We start from the raw sequence: 27,109 nt of genomic DNA on the forward strand, positions 1-27,109 counted from the left end.
GCCTTCAATCCCAGCACTCAGGAGGCAGAGGCAGGTGGATCTCTGTGAGTCTGAGCCCAGTCTGATCTACAAAATGAGTTCCAGGACAGCCAGGGCTGTTACACACAGAGAAATCCTGTTGCAAAAACCAAATAAATAAATAACCTAGCGATTCATTCCCCTCAGTTAGACACAGTACTTTTTTTTTAAAGCATGAATAATAAAGTTCCTCCAAACAACTTTCAGTCAAATTACTCAGCTGTAAAAATAGTTTATCTTATACACACATACCTTTTCAGACTATCAGGGAGTCTTTCTAAATAACTAATATACTCTGTATGTAGATATGTGCATGTTTGTGCATCTTTTATAAAACTTGCGTAGTTCAGAAGTGAGAGTGAATACAAATAATATCCTCAGCAATTAAGTGAGTTTAATCAAAAGTTCAATAATTCAGGGCTATAAAATGATATAGAGACACTAACACTTGCTATATAATCGTTTTAGCAACCATTAGTATAAAATGTCCATTCTTCTCATTATTAAACTGTGAAAATTCAATTTCAGGTTTCAATTAAAATTTATGGCATTTTACAAAGTGTTACAAAAATTCTATCACAAAATAAAAGAGTGACAAAATTAACTTCAGCGATGCACTTGTAACTAGGAAACTAGAATGAATTGGTATCTTTAGGATGATAATAGTTCAAAGAGCACTAACAAGTCATAAAAAGATAATGAGAACTCTGTGTTCCTTATAAATATTAATTTACAATTTACATGTGAAAGTATCTGTTTAGTTTGTTGTTAAAGTACTTGAAGAATGAATTCCACTCTTTGCTCTTCTTTTCATATTGAAATGTCTATCAGTATCTTTAGGACAATTTAATCCAAAGAGAATTGTTGGATAAAGGCTATGATTCCAATAAGCTCTCATCACAAAATTTTAGACATGTTCTCAAGCAGAAAATCTTCAGTCCACTGACAACATAAAGATTATACTTTAGAATAGGAGCATTTTTAAAAGGCATACAAAAGGAATCATCCAACTATAATCAGAAGTCTATTGAGTACTCTTTCACTCATGTAGCCCGCTGTCACTCTTGACTTTGCTTTGAATAAAGATCCCCTGCTACTTTGCAATCAGTGTATTTCAAGTCTTTGAATAAGAGGCCAAGAAACTAGAAACACTCCACCCAACACTCAACCATCAGTAACAATGAAATGACAATTTTATGAAACAACAATATTTGCTGAGCCTAGAAACAGTGAATTATTGCTTGTTAGTAACAAACTTATCAAGTAATACTACTGTGTTCAGAAAAAGATAACAAATGAAAAATACAAGAGGCCTCAAATTTGAAGTTTGGGTCTATTGCTTCTTGAAGCAAATATGCATATTCTTTGTTTCTGTAATTCTAAAATGTGAAGTTATGTTAGGGGACATACAACTTTTTTGATATAATGCAGATGATCTTCAACTTGTGATATGGTTACATCTCAATAACTCAATCAAAAGTTCAAAACTTTGTGAATAAAAACTGGACTTAATGCACATAACCTACTGAACATCAGTGTAGCAACACAGTACACTGCAGAGTACTGTTTTTTTTCCTCTCATGGCTGACTGGCAGCTACAGATTATTGCAACTGTCCAGCATTGCTAGAGAATTGAATCATATATTAACAACATATTGAACCATACATTAAGGACAAAGTTAAAATTAACACTGGCAACTTTGAAAATGTCTGTGAAACTGACAGTTTCCCTTGGGGACTTTGAAATTATACGACCTGTGGTCTTCAGGTTGATGTATGGGTCAGGACCTGTGCATACTAGTAGACAGCACCTAGCAGCTGTGGAAGAGGATGCAGAGTAAGATGAAGATTAAGAGCATGCAAAATTCTTAAGTATAACTGGAAAGTGATCTGCCTCCTGGCAGTGGTAGAAAGATTCCACACACAAAAAAAAGGAAAAGTTGTTGATAAACAAGATGACCATGAAGAGAAGGATTGTTATAGTTAGGATTTCTAATGCTGTGACAAAACACCATGACCAAAAAACATGTTTTGGGGAGGAGTATATTTCATCTAATAGCTTGTAGTCTATCATCCAGGGAAGCTGGAGAAGGAACTCTGGCAGAACCTGGAGACAGGAGCTGATACAGTAGCCATGAAGGGGTATTGCTTACTGATTTACTCCGCATGGCTTGCTCAGCCTACTTTCTTATAGAACCAAAGACCACCAGTCCAGGGGTGGCACCACCCACAATGGGTTGGGCCTTCCCCCATCAATCACTAAGTAAGAAAATGCCCTAAAGGCTTGCCTACAGCCTGATCTTATGGCTCTTAATTGAGGTTCCTTCCCTCTTCTCAGATGACTATAGCTTATGTCAAGTGGACAAAAGCCAACCAGTACAAGGAGGAAAGCAAAGCTCCAGTGAAGAAATCTGTACAAGATACCACGTGCAGAAAATTACAAGATACAAATGTAGAAAATTCATACCAGCATGGAAAAGACTAAAATACTATGAAAACCAAGATCCTTAAAAAAAAAATGGAAAAATCTTCCTAAAACACCAAAAACAATTAAAGCAAGATTGCAAGCAAGTATAGGAAAGGGTGGTTCTCTTTCCAAAGTAGAAGCCAAGTTCATCAATTATGTGAAGAATTGCTTCCAGATGACTGACCAGGAGGCTATCCAAGCTCTCTGACAGTGGAGGAAGTCTCTTTCAGAAAATGATTTAAACAGCTTGAAATATTCCTTCTTACCTCATTTCTGTAGCAAATGCTATCTGGCCTCTCCTTTTATAATACAAAAATGAAAACTTTCCCTACAATGTTTGATAAATGATGTTCTGGATCCATTACCAAATATGTGTTGTCTAAAATGGTTGTTTAATATTTGAGGGTGCAACTCTACCCTTTACGTGGTTTTAATTATGTATGGTTTGTTATGATACGATGTAGTAATAGTGGTGGTCAGACAAAGAAATACTAGAAAGACAAAAGGTGGAATAAATAATATTTTAATAAAGAAAAAAATAGTTTTTACTGAATTCATATTGCATTTATACAAATGCAATAAAATTTGTGAAAGAAATTAGAGTAAATCAGCAATCATCTCTAATTGCAGTATGGTTTGTTATTTTTCTATATGAGAACATTAGTTTACAATGGCTGACCAAAACCTAGGAACTGTTAACATGCACTAAAATAAGTTTTATAAAGGTTTATGATTGAAGTTTAAACATACGTTACTTGCCAAATATTAACATATACATTAACATATTAGAACTTTAACACAATTTGAAGACCCTAATATAGCCCTTCCCTTTATCATACAAGGCAGTATATGATAAATGAATTTATATAATTTAATGAATCAAAATTCATGTTGCTCATAGAATTTATCTGGAAATAGACTTTGGAGAATATTAATAATATAAGGTTCTATTTATTATACTAGTCTTGTATAAAACACTTGGATGATAATCATGTTTTACTATGCAATGAAAATACACATTTATAAAATACGCTAACTTAATTATTTGTATCTTTTTACAAAACATTCTCACATGCCCCAGGATAGGATGATTGTAAACTAACTTCTATATTATGTACATTGCAAAGTTATTAGTATCTAATTTATTAAATTATAATATAGCATAAGAAGTTTGCTCACTTCAAGAAAGTTAACTCTTATAGGCAATCTTTCCTCCTTTTAATTAATCTAATGGTAATGTGATGAACTTTTCCTCCTTCTAACAAAGCCTACAATTTCAAGAACAAATATAACTTTCAGATGAAGCTTTCTCAGACAACCCTTAGCCTTTGGTGATTCCCCTATAGTCTTAATTTTTTCAGCTCTTATTCTGTACTTTTCTATGTTCTGATTCATATATCTTATCTGCAGCTGAATTCCTCAGAACTGTTTCTATTGGTGTCTTTTTTTAAATTTTAGTTACTGGTTACTGGCAATCGGACCCAGAGCCTTATGCTTCTAGTGTATGCTAGATACCAACAGACCCTGAGACCTGTTTCTAATCTACTCTCTTCAATTTCCACCACAGTGATGGACACTGAATAGAATCTAGAAAATAAAGGCTTAATAAAAGTCTCTGTAAATAAAATTTAAAAAAAAAAACAAGCTTCATTCCAGAGTTTAGTGATCAAATTCCTTAACAGCACTTGCAAAACAAAATATTATTTTATCATGTGATTATGACAGTCTGTGTGAATGCTCTGGGATATGTGGTTACTATGTGGTCACATTCATGTTCATAGAAGTCTTTTCCTTCAGATCTAATAGTATTTCAAACTATTAAGGTAGAATTCAAGACCTTTCCCAAACAGAAGCCCACCTCTAAGTTTGAAATCAAGAGCACAGCAGATAATTCACACTAAGGTAGAAAACTATTTTTCCCTGGTATTGTACATTAAACACAAGAGCATCTCAGACACAAAAGCAATCAATACAAAGCATTTTACCTAAAACTATCAGAAAATTGGCAGTGTTAAATTGCTACATTTAAAATTGGCAGATTCACTAGCCAAAGTTACCTAATCACAAATGGCATCTACATCCTTGTTAAAGTTCTTTAGCTTAAAGGGGTTAGTGAAAACTAAATTTAGCTTTCCCATCCTTGTGCTCTTTCTCACTACTTCTTTTTAGATAAGAGACCTGAAATGGCTTAAAACTGTCAGGATGGAAGAGTGTGAAATAAAAGAACCCATCTTTCCTTGTCAGCCCACAGAAGTGCCTCACAATTAAAATTACACATCGATTCAAATTGAGTTCACTTTTGAAAAGGGTCAGTTGGGAATTTTCTCAGTCATCTGCTTTTTAAAAAGCAGTCTCACACCTCAAAATAACTATTGTCAAAACACCTTGTAACTTTAGAACCTTATCTAATCATGGTATCATGGTATCCAAACTCTCACTTCAGGTGCCTCATGCTAAAGTTTGGGGAAGTGACTATTTGCAACTGTAGCCTACTTTAAGAAGAACAAATAGATCACAGCTATCCGTATTTTTATTAGGAGCATCTTAAGTTTCATGAACACATTTTTAAATGCAGAAGTGAGTCACTCTGGATGAAGAGTACTTTGTAAAACGTGTTCCCTCTATTGTCAATCATCGACTTTGTCTACTTCTCAAGTGTGGTGGTACTTCGATTGTCAAATAGAACATGTTACTAGTTTTGTCTTATTATCATGATTATTATTATTATTTAACACAACTAGTATCTGCCTAGTTTTACATGTTAGGAGTCAGGAGCTAGGCAAATGGTTTGCAGAAGCTGATGACACATGAGTATAAAGAATACGGAAAATTAAGGCAACACTCACGCTATCTGGTCAATTCTTCAGTCATGAAGCAACAGCAATGTGGAGGATGGGCTCTTAACTAGCCTGAGGTCAGGTCAGACTGTCCCCGGAGACCAAGAGTCAGAGGCACAGTTAGAGCAAGGGGAAATGGGTGAACCGGGCACTAGGAGAATCTGTCTAGAAATCAGAGACCAAGGTGCATGACTGTACTCAGAATCATCAGCATCTAAGAAGCACTGCCAGGCCTTAATCACCGACACTATGTTTCTGGAAGCCAGGGTTGAGATCAGAAAGTGGTGCCTTTGAGAAGCAAAACTATCTGGAAGAAATTACTCGCGAGCAGATGCAGGAAGGGTGTCGGAAGCTTCTGAATGAGAAAGCAGAGCTTCACTGACCTGCTGGGGCCCCAGAGACCCTGAAACCAGAAAACAGCTCCAGCACCAGGCGACTGCGGTGCCACTACTCACCCCTACTCTCCTAAGATCTTGTTGTCGCCCTGCACCACACAGCCCCTGCGGAGGGGAAAACTTTCCCCCTCCCCCGCCGCTGAGGGTGGGATCCACCGGCGAGAGGAGGCGGCGTCGCAGCTGTCCAAGCAGGGCCAGAAAGGCGCTCGGTGCATGAGAAGCAGCCTGGTGCTTGTGCCTCTGGCGGCCACCAACTTCACCACCATCGACTTGGAGGGCCAGGAGGAAGCAAAGGCGGCAGGCCTTCGCCCAGCGGACCGAACTCTTCCCGGATACTAGGCCGGAGCTTGGGGCAGGATCGCCTGCCCTGGTCCCCTCAACAACAGGACCCCCAGGCTTAATTCCAATTTCGTGGCCCCCGCGACCACAGAACAGTGGCTGCTCCCTCTTGGGGCCACGGTCGCAGCTGCATCCTCGTGCTCCTCTTCCTCTGGCGCTGCTGCCTACACACACAGCCCCGGCGCAGTTACCACCGCGGCGCCTGGATCGCCGTTTCTTAGCAACCGCGCGCATGCGCCCCACCCCGCCGGGGACCACTGGTGCGGCTGTCTGAGCTCAAACCAGTTGGTCCGCGACCTAAAAAAAGTGAACAAAACTCCACTTCTTAGGTAGGCTCTAATGTCAAGGTCAGAGAATGGTGAGGAGAGGTCCAGGATGTTCTGAAATGGAGAGGCCTGGAGACTTAGGATGAGATCCACTAGCATATAGGCATCTGAGCTATAGAGAATGTGTTTTGATTTGTTTTCATGCAGTCTTTTCTCATACTTCTACCAGAGTGATCTTTATAAAAGTCCCATCTCTCACTTGCCTCTGGTTAGGAGAATGGGTTTTGGAAATAAAACCAAATTTGTATTTCTGCTCTTTTCCTTGGGCTAGATAACTAATCTCTCTAAATCCGTTTCTTCATCTGTAAAATGAGAAATATGGTGGTGCCCACTGAATACTTACAAGGATGAAGAGAGAAAGTGTGTAAACCACTTAACATACATAACCTACTGTGACACAGAGCTATTTGTCAATGGCTCATCACTGTGTACAAGACAAGACAAAGTACACATCCTGATTGAACATTCCAGCTTAGCAAAGTCCTCCAAGTGTAGTCTGATTTAATTCTAACACCAGGCTTTAGTCACCCAGCTGTAGACCAGTTTTGCAGTTTCTCAGATTGAAATGTATAAAATCACAGGCTGCTGGAACACTGAGGGCCTTTGATGAGGTACAAGAACATCTGGCCAGTGAGTGCACTTGAGTGCCTCAGGCTCGCTGGTTAACAACTCACAGAATAAACTCATCCCATTTTGCTGCATGGTGGAACAGGGAGCAAGCTGGGTGCCCAGAAGCCCCGATCCACTTGTCTGCAGTTGGGCTCTATACTTGACCTTGAACAGAATGTCTGAAACACCTCAGTTTGTCCTAGTATGCTGGGGCCAATCTGCGTGGTGGTGGAAGAAAAGCCAAGAGGTCAACTTTTGTAGGAAAACAGTATTATTAGGGGTGTGATGCTGTTGTTTTGGACAAATGGAAAGAAATATGGAAGAATTAGGATTGTTGAAGGGAAAACTTGCTGAGGGATGAGTAGATAAGAGGTGATCCCTGCAGAATCACAACTGCAGTAATACCATCGCAAGCAAATCTGAATGCATAGTTTTAAGTAGTTAGGGTTGACAATTCAAATAGTTACCCGCCTGGAATTGTTATGCATGTGTCAATCAACGGGAGGTGCATTCTCCAAAAGTAGTGTTGGGCTGTTTGGCTTTCTTAGACGCAGCCTGTTGAGGCACTGTGACGTAGTGTGGAAGACTGCAGTGCAGCCAACAGTTCGGGCCCAGGGAGCACGGGACACTAAGAGTGGGGGAGACCCGAATGTTGAGCCAACTGCATTCTGTTGTTGTCGAATCCCGAGCTGTTTATAAAGGGAACCAGCTGGCTCAGTGCAGCCAGCGTTCTGGGCAGGTGAACCACATTCATTCTTACTGTAAATTCTATATGCTGCTTCCAAAGGTGATGATTTACAAGCAGGCATGTCCTAGATGGTCTGTATTCTGGAATCTGGTGCCCAATCTATATCCTTTACCAGAGCTTACCCACCTGGTTCAGCTGCCTATTCTTTCCCATGGGAAAAGTAATCCACTGTTTTAACAAGGCTCACCCTCTCTACCCTAGTGGCCCTCTGTGGATATACTGTAAGATTCTCTTGCTCAGTAGCAAGGTGGCAGCTCAGCTTTCATTTTAAGAAAGTGGAGGTTAAGGGCATTGTATTAATATTGCTTCAACTCCAAGATTTTTTCTTGTGAAATTAAAGGAAAGATCTTTATTGGCCAACCATTTTCTTTCCCCTTGCTATTGACATATTCGTATTCTTTCTGTGTCCACTGGCTGAAAATATTTGTATTTGTTCATTTGACTAATGGTATGGATTTGTTTCTCTATGGTTAGAGTTGTAATGTTTTAAAATATATTTTATTAATTTGGACTAGATGTCTATCTCTAGCAATACAAGGTGCTTTCTAAGCTATTAAGGAAGGGTTTGCATCCCTGTGTGAGATAAAGTGATGGTTGTTTAAAAAAAATTTCTTTTGGTCTGCAAGGATATTTTGTGTTCGAAAAAGATGGATGGGTGAGATAAATTGGCATTCTTGTGCTAAAAGTTGTTTTTATTGTCAGTTGTGTAATAAATATGGAATATACTGTGATAGCAAAAAAGAAATGTATAAAATGACTATGTACATTTTCTGTGTTCATCTAGAAAATAAGTGTGAACTCATGAACATTTGGTGATCTTTCCCAAGCCACATGTTAGTGTTAAAATACTAAGAACTGGCATGTAAGCAGTGGCTATACAAAAAACATTTTTGTGTCATTTTCTGATGGCTATTGATCTTATTAAAATCGGGCTTAAAATTTCTGATGTATGCAATTATAAGACAAACCATGTAATTAATTCTGAACATAATACTATGTATAAACAATATGTACATATTTACAAAATGTAGTCTGCTGAATGACAATGTAATGAAAGATTTAAACATTTTAGAAAGTATAAATATAACTATGCCATGCTAAAAGAACTTTACAAAATCCTAAAGTGTTAATGAAATATAAGTCTCAAATGGACCATAAATTTAAAATGAAGCTTTGTGGTAACCAGATAGCCAGGAAATATTAAGGAAAGATGAGTATTTTCACTGGGGTTTAGACACTGAATTGTATTCATTTGGTCACATGATACATTGGTAAAGAAATAACTCCTATCAGCAAACAGACCTGTCTACACAAATATTATAAAGAAAGAAGGCTGATTTACTGAGTAAACACAAAAAAAGTACATGCAGATAGGTAGCATTCAAGGCACTGCAAATTTAAGATGTAAGTTCACTTGGGATTTGAGGTAGATGTTTGCTCAAATAATTGACTTACTCTAAAAAATAGTAAAAACATCTCCAGAGTGATACTACACATATTCTTGAGTGGTTACACCTTGAGATGGAGTCCTATTGTAGGTTTAAAGATATATGTTTACATTTCAAGGGTAAATATGCTAGAGACTGGGAGTTTGCAATCCTTGGAAACATTTATCCACATTTTAAAAGGTAAAAAAAGTATAAAGGACCATTATGTCCACTAATGAGACACTTTGCAAAGCTAAGAGGCAATAGTCGTCTTGCTCTTTTATTCACCTTTACAGTTACAAATCAATGACTTTTTTTATAGACAAACCCTGTGTTGACACAGTAGACGTACATAGTAGACCAAGAAGAAATTATTCATAAACATATAAATTCATGCTAGAGTTACAATTGTTCTGTATGTTGACAGATGAGTGTGAGACTGTCAAAACAGATAAGAATTCTATGCAAAGGAAAATTCTATGTATGTGAAAGTAAACAATATAGTCAGTGAAAAGTAGGGGAGTTTATTAATTACTTTTATGTTGCTGTGATAAAATACCATAAATAAGACAATTTATGGGGAGAATGCTCAAATTTTGAGCATTCAGTTCCAGGGGTTTAAAGTCTATGATGGTGGAGAAGCATGGCAACAAGCTGCATACGTGGCTGCTGGAAGAACCAACTGAGAGTTTACATTTTGTACCACAATCATGAAGCAGAGGAAAAAGTAACTGGAAATGGCATAGAATCTTTAAATTTTCAAAGCTTGCCTCCAGTGACATACTTCCTCCAAAAAGACTACACCTCCTGAGTTTCCCCAAACAACAGCACCATACATGAACATACAGGAACATTCTCACTCAAACCAGATAGATATTTTGACTAAAATCTATTCTGTCCATATTATGATCAGAACAGAATAATTGTGTAACAGAATTGAGTACAGACAAGCTAGATTTGAAACAGATTGTGTAATGTCTGTGTGCCATATTAAAGACTTTGGAAATTTTTCTCTATCTGAGGGATAATTATAGTTTTAAAGAAAAAATCATGCTACTCATTTAAAAATGGTAAAAAGCAACAACAAAAGAGAATTTATTCAAGAAGGACTACTTCAATGGAAGATTACAGTAGGGCAGAGAAATTGGGCTCAATTATGACATGGAAAAATGAGCATATACAACCAAGATGCAAGATGGAGGTGAGTGGATGGAAAATGGCCAACAGAATTCTTGTTATTCATTGGGGCATTGGAGGAAGATCAGAATGATGAGATATCAAATGTGTAATCAAATCAGATATTCAGGGTCATCCTGGCTTACATGATTTTATTTTATTTTATTTTATTCTGACCTGTGAAGTAAAGGGTAATTCTTGGAATCCCAAACATTTCAGCCCTGTGTTTGCAGTAGTGCATTTCTATTCATTGTTTTCATTCCAGCTCTTCTGAGAAAGCTCACTCTGACCGTTGGATACAAATACATGTCCTCAAATACTTAGGGTCCTTTCTCAGTGTTACTTTTTAATTCTTTTACTTTTTCCTTGGAAGCCACTCCCCAAGAAATTTTCCTTAGCTATCATTCTAAACTTTAACCATTCTTCACTGTAAACATGTGACTTTATTTGTTACCTTTCAAACCCACTAGCAAAATTCATTCTCTAGCTTAAAAAAAATTGAAACTAGAAGGAATTTTCTAACCTATAATTCATATATGCTCCTATGTTACATCTTTATTTTGTCCAGTTTCACATTGACTGAATACAGCTAAATCTCCCAACTGAGTTTGATCGCTGTCTCACTCAGCCCCTCAAAATTCTTACCTTATTCATTCCCTTTCTGTAGTAATGTGATATTACAAAAATATCTCTTACATTATAAAAGACTGAAACTTTTGCTGAGCCTCACAGCCAAAGATATTATTACACCTTAAATGTTACTTAAGACTGACTGACAGTCTACTGTGTACTCAAACGGTTTAACTTGCCTTTAAAAGAACAACCAACCTTAGTTGCCTTACACGTCTATGTAATCTAGATTTACAACCTAAGATAATGCATAACTACAATCTTAAGTTATGTACTCTTCCATGCCTCTGGCCCAAAGTAATGCATGTGTATCATTTGCTGAAAACAACAAATACAGAAGTTGAAAACAATTTCCTAAATCTACCATAAAGGTTGAAAGCATCCATTTATGGATACTGGTTAGTAAGCAATGATGTTTGTTGTCTGTGTTATTTGGGATGGGTCAGATCCAGTGATTTAATCCCTTGTAAATCTCTGTAAAGTAGTTCTGTAATATATCCCATTCTTTCCCCATGTGATACTTTTCATGCTGTTCAATAAAGATGTAGTGAAGTCCTTTGTTAGGTACTGATATCACTCATACAAACAGATGCATACAACTCATACAACAGACACAGAGACACCCTGTGTAGACACACACAGGGACAGAAACATGGGGATAAACAGATTCGTAAGATAGCTTTCAGCCAAACAGAGATTCATGATCATACAACAAACAGTGGACAGTAAACCCATGGATCCTAAAGTAGAGAATTCAGCTCTGAACTTACTCTTGGTTGAATGACCCCAAGAGAGGTGCTTTTATTCCTTTCCTTAATGTGACAACAATGCATTATTGGTGACTTGGAGTTAATCACTAATGTGTATAATATAATCCATGCACCTTTTTCTCCACAATATTTTACATCTCTGCATCTCAACCATATCATTTTCCTAGCTTATAAACATGCTCAGTGCAAGTATAATCTTGAAAGAAATACTCTCCTTTTATCCTGGATATTGCTCTCATCTCCTACAATGCCTTATGTTACCTTACCAACTTTTCTCCTTATCTAGAGATCAGAGTAGTCCTATGTGGATCCATCTTCCTGTTAGATATTCTCAACTTTTGTACACAGACATTCAAGTTCAATTAGATCAAATTCAACATGAACTTTTCATCTCTTCATAATAATGTGCTCTTTTTCTTTCTTATGGTAAGTTCCCAAAACAATCCCCCCAAAGGAAATTCCAGTATCATCACATAATTATTTCACCTTTACACAAAAGCAGTAAGATTATGTCCATTTTAGGCCGGGTGATGGTAGCTCACACCTTTAATCCCAGCACTTGGGAGACAGAGGCAGGAGGATCTCTGTGTGTTTGAGGCCAGCCTGGCCTACAGAGCTAGTTCTAGGACAGCTAAGGCTGTTACACAGAGAAGCCCTGTCTAAAAAAAAAAAAATTACAACCGTTTTATATAAATGAAGCCAACATGTCTATACTTTTCCTGAAAAGTAGACTAAAAATATGTTTAAACATCATTAATTCAGCTACAGCCCAGGATATGTAGTGAGTTTAATCCAGCCCAAGCAATATTATAGCAAGACACTGTCTCAAAGTGTGAAAAAAATTAAGGCCTATACTTGTCCAGATATCCTGAGAGAGTATGAGTAAACAAGGTAGAAGAAAGGGACAAATTTGTCCTGCATAATATTTCAAAGAGAAAGTGTTTCCTTTTAATTTTTACTTTTTCCTTTCTAATGATCATAAAAGTGAAAATGACAAAGTGCTATATAATGAGCTATGAAGTTTAAAATCACTTAGAGTCTAGAATAGTAAACAAATAAGATCATGAAAGAAGACAAGGGAAACGATAGAGGCTAGACACAATTAAACAAAATAAGAGAAAGAGTGGAGAAGAATGCTGTAGAGAGGAGAAGAAAACAGTGAGACATTAGGAAAAAATATAAAATGGAAAAAAGGGTTTGCAAACAGTGCAAAATGGCTAAAACACAATCAGGTAAAAGTAAGAAAAGGAAAAAAAGAAAGGTGTGAAACTACTAAAAATAAAGTCAAAATAATAAATGCATATAAGTTGGAAAGGAAGAAAACTGGAAGGGGGAAACAATGAAAGGATTGTGTAAGCAAAATTAGGTCAATATATATGAAGGAATATGTGAGCGTATCAAACAAACTTAAAAGAAAAAATTAAATACAATGAAATAAAAATCTTGTTAAACCTGTAAAGGAGTGAGGAATTACAAGAAACTTTAAATAGGTAATATACTGGAGCAGCTTCTTTGTGGGGCCTCAAAAATTGAAGATGGAGCCTGGAGAGATGACTCAGCAGTTAAGAGAACAGGCTGTGCTTCCAGAGGACTTAGCTTCAATTCCCAGCACCCATATGCCACCTCACAACCATTGTAACTCTAATATCCCATGGTAAGCAAACATATATGCGGGCAAAACATCCATACACGTAAAGACTATAAAAATAATGAATATGGCCCATTCTACTCATGAGAACAGGATCAATTGAATTCATAGACTCTTGAGTTCTCTTTGTTTTATGCTTTTGTTGAGTTTACATTGGATCAGTATCTCACATCTGCCAATTGTTTTCATGATAGTTGTTTTCCTTTGTGTACCAGGGGCCTCTATTGGCCACACTTAATATTTGCATTGTATGTAGTGGACAGATTCTTCCCCCAACTCCCATGACTTTCCAGATGGTACTCCCATTTTAGCTCCCAGATGTATTGAATGTGTAAGAAGCAGCCACAGCAATCAAATGGGTATAGGCAGAGAACCTGTCTTCATACTTTCATGACATCCTGAGTATTAATTATCTTGTTGGAAGAATGAAGCTGTGGGTATCATGTACATTTCTGGAAATTCAGAATCCTTGGGCTCTGTGGTAGTGAAAAACAGATAGGTAACTCTAGATTTGATCCACCATTGGCTTCAGGCTCAGAGATATCAAACTCCAGTTAACAGGTTGATAAGATCTGTTTATATACATGGAAAGCAGGGCTCTGTCCCTCACACTTCTTAGCTGAATTCATCCTATCACCTAAACCCTTTTGCTAATCTACTTAGTTGCTCTTGCTATGCACAGCTACCTCTCTGAGACTTCCCTCACCTGAAGAATGTGACATGCCAAATTGAGGCTCCCTCTCTGGGCCTTTGCTCCCCCAAGGGTTGTGGCACACCAAATTGAGGCTTCTTCACCTGTGGATGTTTCCTGACTTCAGGCCTCTGAGGTACTTCAGCTTTTAACAATAGGTTCTCTCTCAAAACAGTGCCCAGATGCTTCCCTCTAAGTCACATAATGTGACAAAATAGTGCATCTCGCCAATGGTACCTTGTCCGCTGGAGGAATCACTGTCTCATCAAAACCACAGCTGACTTTACAAGCCAATAGGGTTGTGGGCTTATTCTGATGGTAGGACTGCCCAACTTTTTTCTGGCTTATCTCTTGGAAGTGGCTTCTGGTTTCCATTCCTATATCAGCGAACCCTTCATGTAAGCCTGTGTTAAGTTTATTTCTTTACTAGCTCACAAAGAGGCAGCCTCTAGTCTGCCATCTTACCCAGAAATTCAGAAGTTCAAGATCTCCGAGACATAAGACTAGTTCGGCCAATGCCTTTATTATGCTTTGCTTATTCTTACCACATGACAACAGAATCATTTTACATGAGGCTGGCATCTTCTCCATTATTGTGCTCCAACATTTTTGGATGTCTTGAATTTAGTTGATATTATATAATATCTTGATATTATAGGGTAACTTGTTAAAATGGGTCAAAGTGACCTGACCTGTTCTGTAATCTTCAGTATACATATATTAAAACCCTTTGTAAATTGCACTTCCCATTAAGCATGCATGTGATTCATCTTTCTCTTAAATAATGCCTTTAAACACAGGATTATCTTTATAAGTCCTGTCTTCATGAAAAGGGATAAACCACTAGATAATCTGAATCCTATTTCTAATGTTTTCTAGAACTGAATTCTTGGCATTTTTTTTCCTTTGTGACAATATGAAAATGAATTTTCATTCCCACTAAAATATTAATTGATAGCAGAGGAAGGCAGCACAGACACATGAGACAGAAAGAAACCATATGGAGATTTTAATTTGCTGACAATTATCTACAAAGTAGATACCCAAGCATGTAATAAAGTTGGCAATGTATAGCCATTATTCACAATTAGAAGCTGTTTAAGGCATTCATTTATTCTAGCAAGTATAAAAACAGACTAAAATCATAAACAGTATAATACATTGAAAATAATAATCTTTATTAAATGAAATTATAACATTTATTCCATAATTGTATGAAGCTTGCAAGCTGTAATTCCCTTATTATAAATTAAGTTCACTTTTATTGGTAAGAATAAAATTAACAGTAATTGAATGCCTACTATGTGTTATGTACACAAGGACCATGTCAATATCTCATTACATCCTGGAGAACTCTTATAAGTTACTTTTATAGATTATGGAGCTGAGCTCTGGAGACACAAAATTATTTTCCCTACATTCTAACCACAAAATACATATGTGAATGTTTAGGCTCAATTTTGTTTGGTAGAACAAATAGTTCTAGACTCTACCAGAGTTTCTGATGCAATACATATAGAATGGAGTTGAGAGTTTGTATTCTACCAGTGTTCGATTATGCTGATGTTCCTGTTCTGGCAATCATATTACCAAAACCATTGCTTCCAGGAATCTAAGTATGAATGACCTTAAGCCACTTCATGTGGGGCATTCTAACCAGGGGAACAAGGCTCATTGTTGTGTGACAGGTGAATTACAGTTTCTCAGTGTCCTAAGAATGGTCAGGTAGAACCTGTATAAACTGAATAAATTTTGATTCATAATAGTCTTGTTATTTATTTATATAGTGTATGATATAAATGTTATTTCATATGACTGACGAGCACTGATCTAGTTCATCTGGTCATTTGATGTCTGAAGCTTTACCACAAAAACTATCTAACAGATGTTTACATGGTTTCTGCTTTAATGCCTCCAGAAATGGGGAGCTCATTCACCTGTGAAGGATTCAGTCTTATTTTTAGACTGCTTTAACCTGAATATTAGAAAACTCTTCCTCTAGAGTTGGAGGAAGGGAGTGTAGAAGAGAAAATACCTAAATTATAGCTTGTCAGTTCAAATTGCAGAAAGTTTACATGATTTTTTTGAGCATGTCCATCATTTACTTCAGGAACGTTATTTTTAGTGCTTACCAAATTATCCCTGAAATCTAACAACTGGAAACAGATCACATTTGTTATCTCACCATTTATCTGGGTCAGAAGTCTAGATACAGCTTAGGCCCTCTGTTTCTGTAACTCTCTCAGGCCCTTGCATGTCTTTTTGTATTGGTTGGGCTATACATATTTTGAGGCTTAATTTTTCAAAATTCTGCTTCCAAATCCATATTGTTGTTAGCATGATCCAAGCGCTTATAAACTGCTTAACTGGGGCTACCTTAGTTCCTTATGCACTATTGAGCAAAGGCTGCCCTCTGTTCTTTGCCAAATGAACCCAATCTGAAATTAATTTTATCTAAGCTGGAGAACTAGAAAGTGATTAGAGAGACTCTAGCAGCAAAAGGAAATCATGATCTTTGGTAACCTCATCTTAGTCATGATTTCCCATGATTTTTACCACATTCTTAGAAGCAAGCTAATAAGTCTAACCCACGTTCAAGGAGGTGATTACACAAAGAAATGAATACTAGCAAGCAGGTTAGTCTATTTACTAAACTACATCCCTTGATAATTCTTGAAGTTATACCTGGAACATCCTCAAAGAGGTAGGCTTTCAACGCCTTGAATTAAACTGTACAAAGACCAAGTTGCAGGTTATAGCCTAAGATGACAGGTAGCAGACACTTTAGCTTCTTAACACAGCATCTGTTTTTCTATTTTTCCTTGCTAGCAGATATTTGATTTTATTCAAGGCAGCGATACATCCAGCTCAGTGTCTTTGCTCCCTTTACAGCTAGGGATGGCCATATGGCCAGTTCTGGTCATTAAATGTGAGAAATTTTTATAGGCATTTCTAAGAATGCTTTATTGTTCTGCCACAAATGTGAATATTATGGCTAGAGTTGAAACAGCCATATTGTAACCATGTGGGCAAGGTCATTGCACCTGACCCTGGTATGATTGAGTTAGTCAAGCAACAGCAAAATGAGAAGACTCCTTATTTAAGCCAGTATAGTTGGATTTCTTGTTTGTTACTGCTGAAAACATGCCTGCTAGGTACAGTTCCAACACAGGCAGACTAGAACGTCCATTTTATTTTATTTTTTATTAATATCTTTATTTAGCATATGAAACAATGGGTTTCATTATGACATTTTCATATATGTACATATATAGAGCTAGATAATCATGTTTAGATCCTATTTATTTCCGATCCTGCCCTATCGCTCCTTCTCCTCTCACTGGTACCCTTTCAACACCTAAATAGTCCTTCTACTTTCATGTCACATATAAACATACATACATTATTAAATATAGGTTCATATGTAAGAGGAAACCTCAATGAGTTTGTCTTTCTTGTCCAGAGGCATTATTCTCCGTGTTCCTTTCTCCTGATAAACTTCTTTCTACCCTTACATAGTCTTCCTTCTACTTTAAGATCAGACACATACATGCTCATATGAGAGAAAATATGGAAGACATGATATTTATCTTTGATTCTGGACTGTTTCACTTAATATGATGATCTAGCTTCTGGCAAATGACATAATTTCATTCTTGCTTATGGCTAAATAAAACTCCATTGAGTGTATATAACACAGTATTTAATCTACTGTATTAATGAACATATAGGTTGATTCCATATACATATATGATCAAGCATCTCAGTGGTATACTGACTTAGATTCTTTCAAATATATACCGAGGAGTGTTATAGTTGGAGTATAAGGTATTTCTGGTTTTAGGGGTTTTTTTTATGAATCTATATATTGATTATATCATAGGATCTATTTTTGAATAGACATAATTAGATATTGACACTCTGATAAATAAGCAGAGGATAAATAAGAAGTAGAGTATGTCCTGTAATCCAAGATTTTGGGAGGCTGAAGAATGAGGATTATGGTTTAGAGGCGGCCAACTTGTCTTAACAACAACAAAAAAAAAAAATTAAGAAACAGTAGAATTGTCGGTGGGTGAGTCTACAGCGAGTGATCCTGGCAGCCCTGAAAGCTACCATTCTCCACTTGGAGCCCACTATGCCAGCTTTCAGATGTGTTTCTTGTTCAGTGACAGGCACAAAGTCCAGTCGGCAGCTGTGGCTATGGCTGGCAGAGGCACAGCAGACATTGGGCTTGCTTATCGCAGATAAACAGACACAGGAGATGAAGTCAAACCTGAACAACGAAGAGAAACCTCTGTAGCACAATGTGATGGCTCATATTCGGCCACTAGTGTCTGAGAGCTGCGGGAACCATTCATCTTGGTGCCATCTCCTGTTACATTGGAGACAATACAGACTTGATTATTCTGAGAAATACATTTGATTTGCTTTTGCCAAAGCTTGCTAGAGTGATCTCAAGGCTTTGCTTACTTTGCTAAGGAAAGTGCTGATCTGCTCACCTTAGGTTTCACATATTTTCAGCCTGCTCAGCATGGCACGCATGGAAAATGTTGCTGCCTTTGGATTCAAAATCTCTGCTTGGATCTCCAGAACTTGAAGTGTATCTGTGATGAGCTGCATTTCCAGAGAGTGAAGGGCACCACTGGCACTCAGGCCAACTTTTTGCAGCTCTTCAAGGGAGATCACTGGAAGGCAGAGCAGCTGGATAAGATGATGACAGAAAAAGGCAGGGTTTAAGAGCTTTCATCATCACAGGACCGACCTATACATGAAAATAAGCACTGAAATGCTATCTGTGCTGGTTATCTTAGGGGCATTAGTATACAAGATTTGCATTGGCATAAGCCTCCTGGCGAACCTGAAGGAGATGGAGGAGCCCTTGGAGAAACAATAGATTGGCTCGAGTTCGATGCCATACAAGTGGAACCACTAGCCTGTCACCTGATGAACCTTATCACGGACCCACTACAGACAGCTTCTATGTGGTGGTTTGAACACACTCTGGATAATAGTGCAACCAATGGATCTGTTTAGCGGAAGCATTTCCCACTGCAGATACTCAAAACACCCTAAATACTAAATGTCCTAGATACAAAATACATTATAGAACATTTCTGAAGAATTGATGGTGTACCCCAGAGTAATTGAACAGTGCATTTGGCAAGAGCTGCCTTTCGTGGCCATAGAGAACATTATTATGGCTACAGTCAAAGCTGGGAGCAGCCAACAAGATTGTCATGAAAAAATGAGAGTGCTTTCCCAGCAGGCAGCTGCCATAGTTAAGCAGGAAGGAGCCTCCTAGAGCAGATTTGGCCAGATGCATACTTCAGCCACATTCACTCGGAGTTGGAACATTTATTGGACCCCTCTTCTTTTACTGGCCGAGCACCCCAGTAGGCCTACAGATTCATAGAAGAGTAACTGCATCCTTGTTCAAACTCTATGGAAATATAATGGAGGTGAAAGCAGAGCTATGTCGGTAGAGTAAAAAAAAAATTAAGGAAGAATCATTGAGACTTTACTAATTATATTGTTGAGAAAAAATGAAAGAAAGAAAGAGTAGAATTGTGGAGCAGATATTTCAAGTGTAAGAAAGTCAGTTAAAGAAATCAAAATGTTTTAGAGTCCATTAGTACATGATTAAGTTCTTAAAACTGGCAAACATGGGACTCTATCATTACAACAGCTACACTTTTATTTGAATCAATAGCTTTCTTTTTAAAATAATGCAAAATTTTATCAATTCTTTGAGAATCACATGCAATATCTCTTGGCCATACTCACCCTACTCCTCCCCACAGCTCTTCCCAGTTCCATCCCTCCTCTATTTCCCTCCATCAAATTTGTGTCCTTTTTTTTAATTTCAGAAGACAGTATCTCACAGCTGATGTCCTCCTCCTCTGGTCCTTACAGTCTTTCAGTATCATCTTCTCCAATGTTCCACAAGCCTTACGTGTAGATGTGTCAGTTGGGGCTGGACACCCCACGGTCAGTTGTTCCCTGCATTTGACCAACTGTGAAATTTTGTGATGATCCCAGTCTACTGCAAGAAAGAAGCTTCTTTGATAATGTGAGTGTCACTTATCTGTGGATATGAGGACAAGAATTTAGAATACATTTAAGAAATATGCTGGTTTAGGAAAGTGGAATTAGTAGGTTCTCTAGGTTCCATGGATCTCATCAACCACAAGCACACAATGCCAGGCGTGTGTTCCCTACTATTACGCAGGCTTTAAGTTCATATAGGTGGCTGTTGGTAACCCCCAGGGAATAAGTGCCACTACATTACAATTCAGAATCTCTTGACATGTTGGTCCTTGCTGTGGCTCAAAGGCTTACAGCTGGCTAAAACTATTTATTGCTGCTCTCCCTTGGCAGCTTGCTAGGCTCCTTTGGATACTATGAAAGCTAGTCCTCAGAGAGGAGGCTTCCAGACCAAAACCAGATCAATTCCTCAAAGTCCTGTGTCTGTAGTGTGTGGTGTCTACCCTGAGGACTAGCTCTCCTACTATAGGAACGGACTATGAAAGCTACCATGAGAGAAAAACAATTAATAGTCCTACCCAGCTGCAAAGCCTAAGATCCACAACTATGACCGGAACAGCAAGTTATACTCAAGGGTACAATAGTAGCACTTATATATTAGGAGTAGCCAATTGGACTTAAGGCATGCTCAATAACTCAGTAGGAGGGAATTCATGCCTGGTACTGTGAACCTAACTAGCTAGCTGTGGTTGGTGAGGTCACAGACCCTAGAGGAGAACTATGTTTGCTGTGTTTCTAAACCAGTATAATTCCTAACTGTATTCTGAACAAATACCAGTACACTGAGAATACCACATCTCTCATCAGAAATGCTTCTTTTTGCAGCCATTGAATACCACCACAGAAATCCACAGTGGGTCCAAATGCAGAGAACAAAAACTGTGACGTACCCAGTCCCAACTGATCCATCTACAACACAGCTCCTACACTTAATTCTCAGTGAATATTTCAGAACAAGATGCAGAAAGATTGCAAGAACCAGGGGACCAGGACCAGGATGTTTGCTATGAGATAGTGTGTTCTGTATAAACTACACTCATGAAATCTTAACATTGTAGTCACCTAAAGAAGACCTACCCAATGACAACACCAGCTGACATGCCTATGTGGATGGGGGAAATCTCAAAGGCCTCACCCCTAGAAGAGCTACAGACAATTAATGGGTGATAAGAGAAAGAGAATCAATCTCTTCTTGAGACAAACCCCCTAATGGATTCTCCAATCCCACAGAAGGCTGTTGGGGGCACAAAGGTCTCTTTACCCACAGATCACTAGGGAACCAGAAATGTAACACAGGTGCCTCTCCTCAATAGAGAAGATAAAATACCCGTTTTCCTGACCAGAATGTTGGGAATGAATATTGTGAATGACCTGGTAACCTTTTTGGAATCTGTGTAGAGGCAGACCTCACTCAAATTTCCTGGAATGATTATCCCAGACACTTCCTCCCAAGACCTTTAAGTTTAACAGAACCCATTATTAAGGGAGATGTCATGTGTATTTTAGAGCCTTCCAACATCTATGCTACCTTGGTCAGAGACCGCACTAGACTCTAAGCCTTTTAGCTATAGAACCCACCCTCATGATCACAGGTACTTTGCAAAGGAGTTTCTATGTAGTCACACCTTAAGCTTTATTGTGGGCCTGGAACTGGAATGACTGTTGCCTGGAACTGGAAACCTGAAATGGGAATGATTGCTATCTGGAAACTTTTTCCCAAATAGTAGTGTATTTTAATTATGCTTAAAATGAACTGCCTGGCATTAGACTCCCCAAAGTATAATCCAGGTTGATGAAGTCAATCTGCACCAAGTTTTCATTCTTATCTCTTCACAGGTTCACTTCTCTGTCTGGACACCTGCACGGTCCCCCTCAGTGGTCATCCCTAAACATCTATACATATGGCTAAATGGATTCAGCAGGTTGTATTTATTTACATGTGTGTGTAAAACAATAATAATTAAAGAAGAAAAGATCATGATACTGAGAGAGAGTTGGGGAAGACAAGGGAGAAATTGTAGGGAGGAGAAATGTAGGTTGGAAATGATGTAAATACAGTACCCATATATAAAAGTCTCAAAGAATATAAAAGTTAATGTGATGATATTTTGTTTGTGCTCTAACAAATAAAATCTCCCTGGAGATCAAAGTGTGGAGCTAGCCATTAGTTAATCATAGAGGCCAGGCCATGTCAGCACACACCTTTAATCTCAGCACTTGGGAGGAGGAAGCAGGAAGATCAAGAGTTCAAGGCCACCCTGGGCTACATGAGATTGATCCAGTCTAAAAGAGAAACAGAGTCTCCCAGAAATTAGGATCTCATGTCTTTGTTACCAGAACTTGGGATCTCATGCCTTTGTTCCCATCACTAGGGAGATTAAGACAGGAAATGATATGGCTGGGTCGAAAGAGGAATATAAGGCAGGAGGAGACAGAAGCTCGGCCTCCCTTTTTCTGTCTGAGAAGTTGTGGAGGTAAGAGGTGACTTTGGCTAGCTCCTTTAGTTCTCTGATCATTTACCATTTACCCCTATATCTGACCCCAAGTTTTTATTAAGACCAATTAGAATTCATGCTACAGGTTAAAATGTAAAACCAAAAATGAAAGCTTTGTGGGGGATTAGGAATAATTTTACTTATTGCTTTTATTTTTGAGATTGTAATATAATTACATCATTTCCTCTTTCCCTTTCCTCCGTCCAAAACCTCCCATATACAATAAAATGTGATCATATCCACCTGCATTTCACCCCTCCAATCTCTCCACGCTCTCCAACACATCACGCTCCAACTTAATGTCCTCTTCTTTTTCTTTATTTTTTAACAAACCCTTAATTCCAATTAGTGTTGCTATAGGTTCATGTGTGTGTTTCCACTGGATTATATGCCAGTGGCCACATCTGTAAAGAATTATTCTCCTTTCCCCAGCTGCTAAAAACTGCTCAAGATTGGGGAAAGGGACATCATGAGCTCCTCATACACCCATATGGGAATTTTGTCTTCTGAATTTTGTGTAGGTACTATGTAGATAACCACAGTTGCTGTGCGTTAATGAGTGCATTAGTCATGCTGTGGCCAAAACCCAGCATTTCACAGCACTCCTCCCCATCATCTGGCTCTTGCATTCTTTCTGCCTCCTCTTTCATATTTGTTGGAGATGGGGATGTGTATCTGGTAGAATCTCAATATTGGACTTTGCAGCCTCCATGCTGTGAAGATAGTACATTTCTGTTGTTTAATTCACACACCTGGCTGTAGTGTATGTAGTCTTTTTAAAACGTTTATGCAGGCAGCTGGAGAGATGTCTCAGCAGTTAAGAGAAGCAGCTTTTTTTCCAGAGGACCTTGGTTCAAGGTCCAGTCCCTGCCTGGTGGCTTGCCACCATTGCTAACTTGACTTTCAGGGTGTCTGACGCTCTCTCTTCTGGTCTCTTAGGGCATCAGGCATGCATGTGGACATAGACATACATGTAACCCCAAACACCCATAGGTATAAAATAATGTTATTTTAAAGACATTTTATGAAGAAAATGCTATTGCAGAACTATAACATAATCATAGAGAAGGTGATGGCTTTGATATAACCAAGATACAGAAAACTATACTAGAGGAATCTTTAAAGTTGATAAGAACAATCTGTACTCTACTTAAGAATGTTGCAGAAATAGAATCATGTATTATACAACATTTGTGGATTGGTTTGGTTCAGTCAGCATAAGTTTTTACAGAATCACCCAGAGATTTGCCAATTGTTTTTATTTCTGACAGTATTCTATAGTATGGGTCTACCATAGTTTCTTTAAATATTCACCCACTAATTTATACCAAGTTTGTTTTTAGTTTATGACTATTATAAAAAAAACTATCATAAATATGTACAAATTTGGTATGAATACCCATTTTCATTCTCTCTCTCTCTCTCTCTCTCTCTCTCTCTCTCTCTCTCTCTCTCCGTTTTTTGAGACAGGGTTTCTCTGTATAGCTTTGCGCCTTTCCTGGAACTCACTTTGGAAACCAGACTGGCCTCGAACACACAGAGATCTGCCTGCCTCTGCCTCCCGAGTGCTGAGATTAAAGGCGTGTGCCACCACCGCCCGGCCCATTTTCATTTTCTGAGGCAAATGCACAGGAGTGTAATTATTGGATAATATGGGACTCCTACCTTTCTGTTTAAAAAAAGAAGAAGAAAAAGAAATTGCTAAACTATTTTCTACAATGCTATCTCATTTTATGTGCTCATCAGCAATGCATGCATAATTCCATTTTTCTGTGTTCTAGGAAGCATTTGGTAATATCCCCAATTTTTATTTTAGGTTCTCTGATAGATATGTAGCAACATCTCGTTGTGGTATTAATTTTCATTTCTTAGGTGGCTAAGAATATTGGTTTTCCTTATGTATTTAGTTACTATGTATATATCCCCACCAGTGAAATGTCTTTTTATGATGTTTCCCCATTTTTTACTTGATATTTTGTTTGTTTGTTTTTCTAGACAGGATGCTGTCCTGGAACGAGCTCTGTAGACCAGACTGGCCTCGAACTCACAGAGATCCACCTGCAAATGCTGGAATTAAAAGCATGTGCTCCCACTGCTGCCGCCATTACCACCGCCACCACTGGGCACTTGCTTGCTATTCGTTTTACACATGAAGTTCAGGGGATCTTTTGTACATTCTCGATTTTCTTATTGAATATATGATTATCAAATGCTTTTTGCCATTCGATGGGTTATCTTTTCATCTCTCCTGAAGAAAAAATAATCAATTTCAATAAGGTTCATTTTTATCAATGTTTCCTTTTCTGGATTATGCTTTGGGAATCAAACTGAAAGTTGTTTGCCTAGCTTTGTATCCTATATATTTTCTTCTTTAATATAAAAGTTTTATAATTTTTCATTTAAGTTCAATATCTGTTTTGAAAAGAATTTTGCATAGATTTAGGTAAAAACTTTTTTCCATAAATGAACACATATATTATTGGCTAGGTATGAGTCACATGGTAGAGTTCCTACCAGCCATTAAATTCTTTTTCTTTCCTGATGAGTACACTTGATTGTGTTTGCAGAAATGACTCTAAAGGTTCACACAGGAATCTCAGTGTTAGATCGTCATTACACACACAAAAGAAGAAGAACTATCCTCGTCATGCTGACTCATTTTAATTTTCTTCACCATTTCTCAGAAAAAGGTATGATAGCAGACCCCTCATTTGTTCATAATTTCAACCTCCAGAGTGTAATTTAGCCATTTGCTGTAAACTAAATTTTAGCCCAGAGAAATGAAATTCTAAGTTTACCATTGAACATCTTCTGGCTTCAGCATTATTTCTTGAAAAGATCATCCTTCTTTCATTTAATCATTTTGTTGTATTTTTGCCAAAATCTGCTCAAGCCTATTTCTGTGAGTCTGTCTGCTCTCTCAATTCTGTTTCATTGATCCATATGTTTAGTCTTCTTACAATGCCATATAGTCTTGCTTATTGTAGCTGCCTAATAAATATTGAAATCAGATAGCATGATTGCTCTCCTTTATTCTCTATTGAAATTACTTTTAGATATTTTCCCATTTCTTTCTGAATAAATTTTAGAATTTTCATGTTTTTATCTATCAAAAATATTTCTGAGGTTTTATATAATTCTCATCCAGCCTGTATATCAATTTTGAAAGGATTAACAATGCCTTGATTTGTTACTCAGGTTACCAGAATCTCTAAAACAGAGACCTGCTTTTCTCACACTGAGTGTCTCAAATCGGAGCAAATGGCTAACTGAAGTGCCTATTAACAAATCAAAGCAAACGCTGGCCAGTTCTTCCAGCATCACTCAGTACCTGTGGCTCTTCCTGCTGCATGAATCTTATAAGTTCGTATTAATAAAAACAAACCTGGAGCCAGGTAGTGGAGTGAATTCTGGAAGATCAGAGAAGCAGAACAAGCCACAGCTTCTTCACCTTGCCAGTTCCTCAGCTGCTGATCCTGTTTCCTCAGACTGGATGCCTCTCAGCTGAACTGTGTTGCTCAAAAGCCTAAAAGCTTAACCAGCCAAAAGCTTCTAGTTTCTGATCCTCACGCCTTATATACCTTTCTGTTTTCTGCCATCACTTCCTGGGATGAAAGGCTCTTGTTACCATGCCTGGCTGTTTCCAGTGTGGCCTTGAACTCACAGAGATGCTAGGATTAAAGGTGTGTGTGTCACCATTTTCTGGCCTCTATGTCTGTCTAGTGGCTGTTCTGTTCTCTGACTCCAGATAAATTTATTAGGGTACACAATATTTTGGGGAACACAATATACCACATCATCCCATCACTTCTTGCCTTTTACCCTAAACCTCACCCTCACAGGGGCTGGACTTCACACACACACACACACACACACACACACACACACACACACACACACCAGCCCCTTTTGTTGTTGTTGTTGTTTTTTTCAGGACAGGGTTTCATACTCAAACTCATTCTGTAACCCAGGCTGGACTTCACACACACACACACACACACACACACACACACACACACACACACACACACACACCAGCCCCCCCCGCTTTTTTTTTCAGGACAGGATTTCATACTCAAACTCATTCTGTAAACCAGGCTGGCCTCGAACCGAAAGATCTACCTGCCTCTACCTCCCAAGTGCTGGGATTAAAGGAATGTGCTACCAAATCCTATATAATTTCAGCGATTTTAGACACATGGTCTATTGCCCTCTTGGCTTCTTGGTCCTCAGCTCCTCTCTTGCCCCCTCTCTCTTCTCTTCCTCCCTTACTCCACCCCTTCCTCCTCTTTCATGGCCTGGTTCAGTCTGGACCCTTCCAGATGTCTCAGTTTTCTCCCTCATATCTACAATAAAACTTCTTCACCATACCTAAGAGCAGTCATGTCCTCATTTTTTTTCATTCACACAGGACAGTATGTCTCCCTTTCTCCATTGCTTTCATCTTAAAAAAAATATTTAAATCTGGTGAAGGGAGACCTTATC

At 38.2% G+C, this 27,109-nt stretch overlaps 1 protein-coding gene and 1 pseudogene across 2 annotated transcripts in view; one reads left to right on the top strand and one right to left on the bottom strand.

Annotated features, from left to right (window-relative positions):
* Zc3h12b (zinc finger CCCH-type containing 12B) overlaps window positions 1–6,260 on the bottom strand; it is a 198,943-nt gene extending 192,683 nt beyond the window's left edge. For both annotated transcript variants that reach the window (XM_015999686.3, XM_076562321.1), the window contains exon 1: window positions 5,778–6,260. The gene's annotated coding sequence lies outside the window, so the exon portion shown is untranslated. The remainder of the gene's footprint in view (window positions 1–5,777) is intronic.
* A 4,094-nt stretch (window positions 6,261–10,354) lies between these two features.
* On the top strand, window positions 10,355–19,567 carry LOC102913406 (adenylosuccinate lyase pseudogene; annotated as a pseudogene).
* The last annotated feature ends 7,542 nt before the right edge of the window (window positions 19,568–27,109 follow it).

Source organism: Peromyscus maniculatus, chromosome X (assembly GCF_049852395.1).
Source record: "Peromyscus maniculatus bairdii isolate BWxNUB_F1_BW_parent chromosome X, HU_Pman_BW_mat_3.1, whole genome shotgun sequence".
NCBI lineage: Eukaryota > Metazoa > Chordata > Mammalia > Rodentia > Cricetidae > Peromyscus > Peromyscus maniculatus.